Below are 11264 nucleotides of genomic sequence, written 5' to 3'. Positions count from 1 at the left end.
ATAATAGTTTCCCTGATGGTGCATTGTCTTCCTATATTTTTCACAAACTAAATCCAAATATATGTGGCTTATATTTAAACATTGTGTTCTCTTCATGCACGTATCAGTTTTCATAATATTTTTGTTTTTGGCAGTAATTCTATATAGGTCATCCATAAAGCAAAATACAGCGTATATCTACTTGAATGCACTTAAATGAGTAGTTCCTCATACCTTGATAAGACAACATTCCTTTTATTAGATTGTACAATACACTCGCTTAAATACAAATACATTGAAATGGATTTTTCTTCTTACCCAACATACTACATGTTTATTTCCACCATGGCACTTGGCTGCTAATTAATTTCAGCTAACCTGAACAATCTGAGACAGAGCTAGCTCATACAGACATTTATCTGCAAGCAAAAAAAAAGTAAGAAGTAATTGCTACCTGACATTTTTCCCAAATAATTTTACTTAAATTATATTGCCACGTGCTCCAAAAGCACGACGTAAAATGATCCATGAATAAACAATGTATTGTTTTACGTGAACATACTGAGCAAGTAGGAATCGATGGCAAACACTTTGTTCAGAAAAAGAGATCGGTGGTAGTTTCCACTCAGACACATCTGTAAGCATGGGAATTTTGTGTCAGCATACTAACCAAAAAGATGATCATTTGAAATTTAGTGGCATTATCAGTGGAGCGGTCTAAAAATAAAATAATATGTAATATGTAGATTAAGAACAGTTGAAATTACAATTCATGGTGAAATATTTTACCTTCTGGGTTCAGTTCAGACACATCTTCTACCATGCATCAAGCCAACCCAACTCACCAGGCCACCATGACTTATGTGAGTAATACAACAGATAAAAACTCAATAGTCAGATACAAAAGTCTACGATTAAACATGCCACACTTACACATAGGTCATAACTTTGTATGTGTTTTCCAAAATGTATCGCTCTTCTGGCAGTATCTTAAGAATAGACACCATATCTGAATTTCTTCATCTTCCAAAATTTACGCATCTCTAAAAGTCAAAACAAAAGAATTCAAAATATTTATAATGAGTATGTACACTTTATTAAATATTTTACCCAATCCATTAAACATCATACATGTTTTTTACAGAGAGATAAGAATTATAGAATGCTATTTTTTCAAATCATGCACTTATCAATCCTGCTTAATTTTTTAAGAAATGCCTCGACATTTTCCCACTCCGATGATTTACATGAGAGCTCAGTAAACATGCATAGTATTGTTTCACTACAGATCTAGGAACTGAACTAATGTTTTGAGAAACAGAAAAAAAATGCAAGAAGTAAAAGTTACCTGACATGTGCCCAAAAGATTTTAATGAAACTCTATTTTCATGTATTCCGTAAACCGTTATCCAAAAGATTGTGACACCTGTAAAACTAAAGAACATACATGTAACGTTCTACATTAACCGTAGTTGTTGCATGTTGACTTGTAAGTGAACATTATGGCATTTAATTTGAATATTTTGTTGCATGATATAAGCCAATAGTCAAAATAATCCTAAAACAGTAGTTATTGCATTCCTTTACTTCTTCCCGTCTTCTATGTTGTGTGCATTCTCGCCACGATGATTGGTTTTAGTAGCCATTTAGAAAATCTTCAAGTTAGAGATTATTAAAGGTAGAAACTCGGGAAAAACATTTAAGAGGAAAACCTCACCATCAATTTTGTATCTCTTGGTTGCTGCAAAGAGTATTTAATTATCAAGAGGCCACCTTCTTAATATCTTGAATACATACTATTCTTTCTAGTACAATCAGAGGTTTAGCCATCAGAGTAGAACATGGTTTGTGATTCCCAAAATACTCATATCCTATCGAATCATTGAGTGAAAATAAACTGAAAACAGAGAACATATTTCCTTGAAACAGTAAATATATTTGCTGGAACTGAATCTTCTAAATCAATAATATAGAACATGTGAATCTTGTCTGAGGCCAGCCTAGTAGTAGAGATCCGATCTTGAATTAAAGAACACGCATCATGAAATACCCCAAAGCATGTCAATGCATACACATACGCATGCAGCTTAGTACTGCAATATAACATATGATGCAATAAAGAGAAGACATACCTCCACCCAGGATTTAATTGAAGATCAGATCGTTTTCTTGCATAGCAGGCCGAAATTTGGGTGAATTAATTTGCACACTACTACTCTCAAGTCTCATCATGTTGGCACAATGGTTATACTCAGCAGTTCGCAATTACTCCTGCTAGTTTTTGTCCCTGTTGAATTCTCATCAATATTTACATGCTTGTTCCTCTGTGGTCTCCCTTGCTGCAAACTCCACAGAATAAACTTTAATATCTAAGAAACATTACATATAAGATTTGTTCTATCTGAATCAATTGACGCCTGTGGAGGGTGGTGCTCTCGATCGGCAGTTGACTCTAATCGGAGAGCCAACCCCGGCAGGCATGCTAGTAGACGTAACGGAGGATGCACGTGTGGTGCACAATGTGCATCAGCTATTGAAGTAATAATATTTGCTGTCAGAACTAAAGATTTGTTTAGCCAGTTTACTAACACATATGTTTTGCACTTCCAAACCAATCTATCTAGAGAAAATAGTGCAGGTAGCATCAACATTTTGTGCTGGTGTTAGAGATAAACTGTGCCATAATTAAAAATAATTATTGGCAGGATATTCTAGGACCAATTTACTTGCCTGGCGGGTGAGCAGATGAGAGATGATGATAGTTTCCTTCTCTCAGCGGCCTTCTCAAGGGAATAACCATCGTGCGATACATTCAACCGCTGGACTGCATCTAGTAACATCTTGGGAGCTGATGAGAGAGGAAGGGAATTAGATGTACACTACTACTACATGTAGGTTCATTAGTACTTGACGTACTCACGCGGGCAGCCTGCTAAACTCCAGAAGACGCCGCTAGCAAGAAAAGCAGACTCGCGGCCGCTCTACAGTGATGATTAGAAGACAGCGTCAGAGAGATCGGGCTGGACGCAGCGCGCGTCGCTTGCATCCTTAACTTAGTGAAGAGCTAGATTGAACATTGATACCCGCGATTTGGGGATAGCAAGTCTGGATCGTACCTTATTTTAATCATGGATCGTACAGAGTTTAGATTGATTGTAGTCGATCAAATATTGCAGAAGCGGATGACGACATGGAGAATATTGACGCGGGGAGGAGGGAAATAAGGAAGAGCCGCGGTAGGGTTAGTCGACGCCGCGTTGGTTGGGACGGCGCTGAAGCAGGTTGAGCAGTAGATGTTTTTCCTTGGGTTTATTTATCTTTTTTTTCATCATGATGGGCTACTGTAGAGACGCCGAGGAGAAGTAAATCGTTGCCGTTGTTCCGTGGTTGATTATTCCTAGCTAATCTCCATCGTTGGTTGTCTTCTACTTTAATTATATAATAGATAGATAGGATGTTTTCAGCTTCTTCCATCTCAAAATCATCATATTTTAGTGATGTGATAATATTTACTACCCCCTTCACGCCCTACATATCCCCCACTTCCCGATAAGACCGTTTCCCTTGCCTCTTCCTCCTCTTTTATTCCATTACATTCCTGAATGACATCGTCTTCTTGATCCATCCATGCATGGAGGCGTGATAAAGTGAACAAGGTGATCCAGCTCGCAATTTGAATATACCGATAGTCGCTGGGTACAAACGGGGTGATACATAATTATGCGTTGCACTACAAACACCTGTTCATTCCAAGACAATGGCGCAATTGTTCTCATTTCAACAAATGTACACCAAATCCTCTCCTTCACCTTCTCTCGAAACCCCAACACCTGCTTGGCATCTCAACGGTTATATATTGTTTTACCTATGAAATATATAGGGTCCAAACTAATCGCTGGAAAAATTCGTATGATATCCTACAAACAATAACTTACATTGAACAATTCTTAAATATTAGAATCCTCCAAAATCCTTTAATAATCTTTGAATTAAAGCGGTCCTAACCTATTGGAAAAACCTTATACCTCAAAACATACAGCATAATGAAACACACATACATGAACAAAATTGTACGTACTGTTCATGAGAGAATGTTCATGTGATCTTTGTTTTCCCATTTCGTACATTTTATTGAAATCAAACAAGTAAAACAAACCCACAGATTTCCTAGAAAGAACCTATGTCCACATTAAAAAGTATTTCTTGTAGCTGTATGTACATATCGAAGATGGTTTGCTTACTACTTATTATGCACATGATGGAGACCCAAACATTGGTTTACTTTTTAATTGAGTGGTTTTTCATGTTTCCTGTGAAGGATCAAATTTTAGGTTCACCTTCTGATTTTTTTTGGGAGAGAAAACAATAGCATGCTAGTATTTGTATTTACATTTCCATATTTTGAGTTACACATGTAAAAGACACATTAACAAAAAGAGATTATATATCACAAGAAACTGCCTATCGAAGAGGAAAAGTTGTAGTAAGATTTTCTTGTGGATGAACTTAATATAGTTCAACTCCTCCTTAAAGGTAGATTTACAATTATACAATCTTGGCTCCTTCCTCTGTATGAAGGAGATCCTAGTCTTCCAAATGGCCCAAGCTACAAGAAAGGTAAATTTCAAAAAAGGGCGTGTTGATACAAGTTTTGAGAGAGGTTATGGACTCTAAAAATATTGCCAACATGACCGAGAAAATCCGTGATAATCTCTAATTTCTAGGAATCTTCCATTCAACATAACAAAATTATAGTTAGGGAGGGACAAAGTCCTTGTATGCAACATATCTCTAGTGTTACCGTGTCTTGGAATAATAACCAGAAGGAGACCATGTGCTTCTATTGATAAAACGACTGAAAGGACATGGAGCCCCCATGTGTGGTTTTGGTAATTGATGACAATTCCTATGGACTAATGGTTGTATTGAGGTTCTCTCTTAGGTTGTGTCCATAGGCAATGCTTGAGCCATATGTTGGTCTCAAGGTTGCAAGATGAAGAAGAACAAGTGAAATGAAGAATATCATGTGCAATGTAGAAGATGGATGAAGACGGTGTTGAAGAGGGATGAAGATGGTTTTGAAGAGGGATGAAGACGATGGCGTGTATGTTGAAGAAGTTGCATGAAGACGGTAGCATGTGCAATGTTGAAGGGTGATGAAGATGGAGCTTACCGGCTCGAGTGGAATGCGCAAGATTAAGGTTTGTTCTTGATAGAATAGTTGGCCTCTCTATCAAGAGGGCTCTCGGATGAATCACTTGGTCGCATCGTTCGGAGAGAGCTCAAACCCTTGCATGCATTGCATCATTTTTCTTGGTTGTTGTTGGTTCTTATCCATGAGATGTTTTAGAGCTTGATTTAATTCTCATGACAAGCTCTAGCTCATCGGAAACGGATTTTGGATGCATCACATGTTGCGTGTTCGAGTTGGATGATTTTCTCGGTTTACCGTATTGAGAGGTTGGACCTCTAAATTCATAGAAAATCATCCTCCACTTGTTTCCATCTTTTCGTCTTTTGTAGAGGTAGCTCTTGTTGTCCTCTTTCCAGGAAAGTTGGTTTCACCTGAATCGGAGTTTTCTATCTCGAGATATTGCATGTTCTGTAACGCAGTTTAAAAACAAAAAGTAAAGGAAAGGGACGACCAGTACCACCGGTTGGGCTTCCGGCCCAGTACCGGAAGGGTTCTGTAAGCCCTGGAAGCATGCTAGTACCGGACCGGTACCCGGGCCGGTAGTACCAGCCAGCCCACTTCCACTCCTTCCCAGCAGCTACTGCTCCTGCCGAAGTGGGTCGCGCCCCACTCCCCGCTCCTCGGCCCAGCTTCTTCCCGCACCAGGCCGTCTCCAGGCCGGCCTGCCCCACTTCGCACCAGGCCGCCTCTGCCTTGCCCAGCCGCTGCCCAGCTGTTGCCAGGCCATCACCCCCGGCAGCCCAGCTTCGCCCTTCGCCTGCTCCGCTCGCTCGCCAGGAGACACGCTGCTCGCTCGAGCGTGCCCGAGCGTTGACCTGCCGATTCAAGTCACTTTTTACTCGTTCTTCTTCCTGTTTTATGTGATGTTTTATCGCGAGACGTAGTATCGCTTCGACAAGAGGTAGTACCGGCTGGGTCACGAATCTGCCCGTTTTTCTGCCCCAACAGTCATATTTCTGGGCCCCTATTTATAACTTTCTCCCACCTCGTTCCACACTGCTCTTCCACCTCTTGATTCCTCCACTATTTCTTGCATCTTTGTGAGGGAAAAGAGAGGGGATATCTAGAACTACCGCTTCACCACAATTGAATCCCTCTTCTTGTGAGGGGATCTTGCGAGATCAAGATCTTGGAGTAATTTGTTGTTCCTCCTACTATTTTGTTCTTCCTCCCTTATCTCTCAATGCTTCTGTAGTTTTGTTGGAATTTGGGAGAGAAGGAATTGGGTACCTTAGTGGTGTTCTTAGCCATTGCATTAGGTGTATCGGTTTGGGTTCTCTACGGGGATTCGGTCTCGTGGGAGTTCGTGAGTGTTACCTCTAGGGTTCTTGGAACCCTACACGGCTTGTTGACCCTAGTGGTGTTGTTGCCTTCGTGGCATTGTCGCCTTTGTGGCGTAGTATCTTTTGTGGGCTTGTCGCCTTTATGGCATTGTTTCCCTTGTGGGGCGTTGGAGCCTTTGTGGCCTTGTAGCCGTTTGTGGATTGTTGACGCCGTTGTGGCCTTGTACTTGAGAGCCTCCGGTGTTGTGGAGTTTGCCTCAAGCTTGATACTTAGGTGTTTTCGCCAAGCTTGTACGGGTTCGGTAACCACCCTCAAGAGTCCCTTAGTGGATTGAGGCTTTCCCTTTGGTGGGAAAGGCTCGAGGAGAATACGGTGGCCCTGCACACCGCTCCAACGGAGAGTAGCACCCGCCAGGGTGTGAACTTCGGGATACATCATCGTTTCCTCATTGATACGTTGCAAATGTATCTATAATTTTTGATGCTCCATGCTTGTTTTACATTCTATATGTTTTGTTTACACTTCATGCATTTTTATGCATTTTCTGTAACTAACTTATTGACAAGATGCTACAGTGCCAATTCATGTTTTCTGCTGTTTTTTTATTTCAGAAAAGTTGTACAGGAAATCATTGGCCCTAGCTCGGGAGGGTTCTGAAGCTCTTCCCGGCACCCTACCGAAGAGGGAGAACATCACCGGAGGCCTCTTCATCACCATGCCCACCTCCGAAGTGATGCATGAGTAGTTCATCTTTGGACTACGGGTCCATAGCAGTAGCTAGATGGTTGTGCTTCATTTTTAGATCTTGTGAGCTGCCTATCATGAGCAAGATCATCTTTATGTAATGCTACATGTTGTGTTTGCTGAGATCTGATGAATATTGAATACTATGGTTGAGTTGATTATAGACCTATTTATATGTTATTTTAGATCTTGCATGCTCTCGGTTGCTAGTAGATGCTTTGGCCAAGTATGTTCTTGTGACTGCAAGAGGGAGTATTTATGCTCGATAGTGGGTTCATGCCTCTAGTAATCTGGGAGAGTGACAATAACTTCTAAGGTTGTAGATGTCTTGTTGCCACTAGGGAGAAAACAACAATGCTTTATCCAAGGATAATTCTATTGTTTACTTTACACACTTTACTTAATGCAATAGTCTTTTGCTTGCAACTTAATACTGAAAGGGGTGCGGATGCTACCATGAAGGTGGATTATTAGTCATAGACGCAGTTGGATTACGGTCTATGAATCTTGTTGTAATGCCCAAATGAATCTTGTAGTAATCATCTTGTCATGTATGATCTTTATTCTGTCAATTGCCCAACTATAATTTGTTTACCCAGCATGTTATATCTTTATAGAGACACCTCTAGTGAACAGTGGACCCCGGTCCTTTCTTTTACACTGATAAAACCATCCACTACAAATACCTATTATGTTTACTTATTGCAAGCATTGTTCACTTTATTTCACTTCAAACAAATATCTATTTCCATACTATACGTCTAATCCTTTGTTTTCAGCAAAACCGGTGAGATTGACAACCTCAGTGTAAGTTGGGGCAAAGTATTTTGGTTGTGTTGTGTGCAGGTTCCACGTTGTTGCTGACACCGGTAGTGCACCCTACCTAAGTCAGCCAACAACGCCTTAAGAAGTGACTTCTTTCTCCTACTGGTCGATTAAACCTTAGTTTCTTACTGAGGGAAAACTGTTGATGTGCTCATCATACCTTCCTCTTGGGGTTTCCCAACTGTGTGCTCTGCACAACATCAAGCTCTTTTTCTGGCGCCTTTGCCGGGGAGAAAGAGGATTTCTGCAAGGGGAGTCTCTCATCTCCAATCTCTTTACTTCGTTATTGTTTTTCTTAGTTTATTCCATGCTCACCTCCCATTTTGATGTTTCTTGTTTTTCACTAGTTAGGCTCAATGGAAAACAACAACAAAATTAGAGAGCATTATAGTATTTATCTTGAGCTAGGACATGAAGTGTTTGAAGACAAAGTTAAAAAACCTATGGAACTTTATTTCCAGACTAATAGAAATGTTATTAGTACGAATTCTTTGAACACCATTATTGCTAATGCTATGGAAAAGTTTAATCTTGGGGAAGTTAGTTTTTGTGAAAATGATCTTTTTAGTTCCCCAGCTTTAGAGGATAAAACTTGCTATGATGATTACAATAATGAATATGATATTTTCAGTCCACCTACTATTGAGGAGAAAATTGATTATGATTACAATATATCTCCTATATCTGATGATTATGGCGATGAGAATAATAATGATAGCTATTTTGGTGAATTTGCTCCCACTACAATTAATAAGAATGACTATGCTTATGTGAAGAGTAATAATTATTTTATTCATGTGGCTCATGATAAGAATGTTTTATGTGATATTTATATTGTTGAGTTTGTTCATGATGCTACTCGTAAATTATTACGGGAGAGGAAAACATGGAATTTTCATGTTACTAAAACACCTCTCTAGCTTTATACTAAAAGTTCCCAAGTTGCTCTTGTTTTACCTACCCATCCTTGTTACTATGTGCTTCTTTGATTTATTTTCTTACAACATTCCTATGCATAGGAAGTGGGTTAGACTTAAACGTGTTTCATATTTTCTGCTTGATGCTCTCTTTTGCTTCAGTTCATATTTTCTGTGTGTGCATCTTCTCGAATTACTGAGCATAGCTGAAAGGCGTTAAAGAAAAGCACTCTTGGGAGATAACCCATATTTTATTTCTGTAATTTTTCTTTTGTTGAGTCTTGCAAGTTTTTGCCTCTGTAATAACCTATCATTATCCTTTTTAATTCGTTTTTGTGACAAGAATAGCCTCTAATAGGAAGAAGGTAAGTTTTGGGGAAGTTGCTCTCCTGAAACAGATTTTGTGCTGTTACCAAAAAATTCTTATTCCCAGCTAGAACTTCGTATTGATTTGATAATTTTTGAGCATATGCCCCGGGTTATTATACAACTTTCATTAGTTTTGCACTTTTTGATTTGAGCAACATATTATTTTCGAAACAATCGACCTTTACCTGCTGTTCTGTTTTGATAAATTTCTGCTACTATTTGCATCTGCTTCTTAATCTTTTTCTTTTTAAGTTCTTTTGAGAGAAAGAGATTTTTTTGAAGAAGTTGCTACAGTAGCTAATGTTTTAATGGATGTTTGAATTATGTTAGAACTGAACCAAAGTGGATTTGTTATTTTGATTGCACTAGTGCTGCTAATAAAAATTGTATGAAGTTTTCAAGTGTAGGGAGAGAAGAATGATGCGGTGAGATGAAGTATGGATAAAAGCTCAAGCTTGGGGATGACCATGTCACCCCAAGAAATATCCAAGAGGTACAAGCGTCAAAACTTGGGGATGCCCAAGGCATTCCCTTCTTCATCAACAAAGATATCAGGTCATCTTTGAGGATGCTATATTTTTATTGCTTCATATGCTATGTGTTGTTCTTGGAGCGTTTTATTTGTTTTTTTTTCTTTTGTTTGCTGTACCATATGGCTGGATCCCATCATACTTGTTTTGGAGAATGACACACTCTATTTTCATTGCATAGAACACTCTAGTTTTCATTTTTATTATTCTGCGAGTTTTCTCTTTTGCTAGTACTGCGTTTAGCTCTTGTTTTCCACTCGTATTTTATTCAGAGCTTGTTAGTTTTATTTAGTCAGGTATTGTTGGCGTCAGAAACCCACCGTCGGGCAACGACTGGCAACACAGGAGAGCCGGGAACAACTAGGGCTGCGGCTGGCCCCAGTCCCTCTGAGCGGCGGCCCGCAAAGCCTTCTGGTCACACACCCGATGCTGTCGCAAGGGCGTGCCACCTGACCTATACCTGGTCAGGAAGGTGTGGATGATGCCTCGCTTAGTTTCCTGCAGGGCACACACGTAAACGTTAAATCTGAGCCTCGATCGGCTCTCAGGTTATCCTGTGAATCGGCTCAAAGAGCCGATCCACCCATGATTCGTACAAGGTGTCCGAATATATGGTGGTCCTGCTTGATCAAGATAAAGCTGATGAGATCTACGACGATTTAGGGTTTTCACCGCATAATCGGATCTTCCTACTCACGATTGGGCCTCGCGCTCGCGTACGGTGATCGTAAGCCGATCCTAGACAGGGCCTAAAAACCAATACGAGGTTGATCCCCGGAACATCCTTTCTAGGGCTAGCGAACTTCACCCTACACGCCGCTGGATCCTCCAACCCTTTGTAGGGCCTAACTATTGCAGATATTAAACTAATCCTTGCAGAGCAAGGAGCAACCGTAACGGATCGGATCTACTAAACAATGATCAAGCGGGGTGCCGCCCCTACACCTAAGATAGGTGTAAGGGCGGCTAGATATGCAAGGGTCGCACTACGATAGCATATTATACGAAGAACAATGCTAACCCTAACATATCTAAGATAACTACGTTGCTCGCCATCAAAAAGGCTTCAGCACGAGCAACGCATGAACAACGTGATAGGCATTACGCTGCCTAGATCGCAAGATGCGATCTAGGCAGCATGGTGCTTACCGGTAGAAACCCTCGAGACGAAGGAGTTGGCGATGCGCCGAGATTTGTTTGTGTTGAACGTTGGTTGTTGTTTATTCCATAAATCCTAGATACATATTTATAGTCCAGGGGACTTTCTAATGTGGGCGTGCACTAAACCGTGCACGGGTAAGATTCTAACTTCTAAACTAAGATGCGATCTAATATGTTACAGATACACGGGAAATTAAGCCCAACTTGGTATAAAAGGCCGATTCACGTATTTCTTCCATGTATATATCTTCAAGTCCATCT

This window comes from Lolium rigidum, chromosome 2, assembly GCF_022539505.1.
Source record: "Lolium rigidum isolate FL_2022 chromosome 2, APGP_CSIRO_Lrig_0.1, whole genome shotgun sequence".
NCBI classification, from domain to species: Eukaryota; Viridiplantae; Streptophyta; class Magnoliopsida; order Poales; family Poaceae; genus Lolium; species Lolium rigidum.
The sequence above is the reverse complement of the archived record's forward strand: the minus strand, read 5'-3'. Positions refer to the sequence as shown.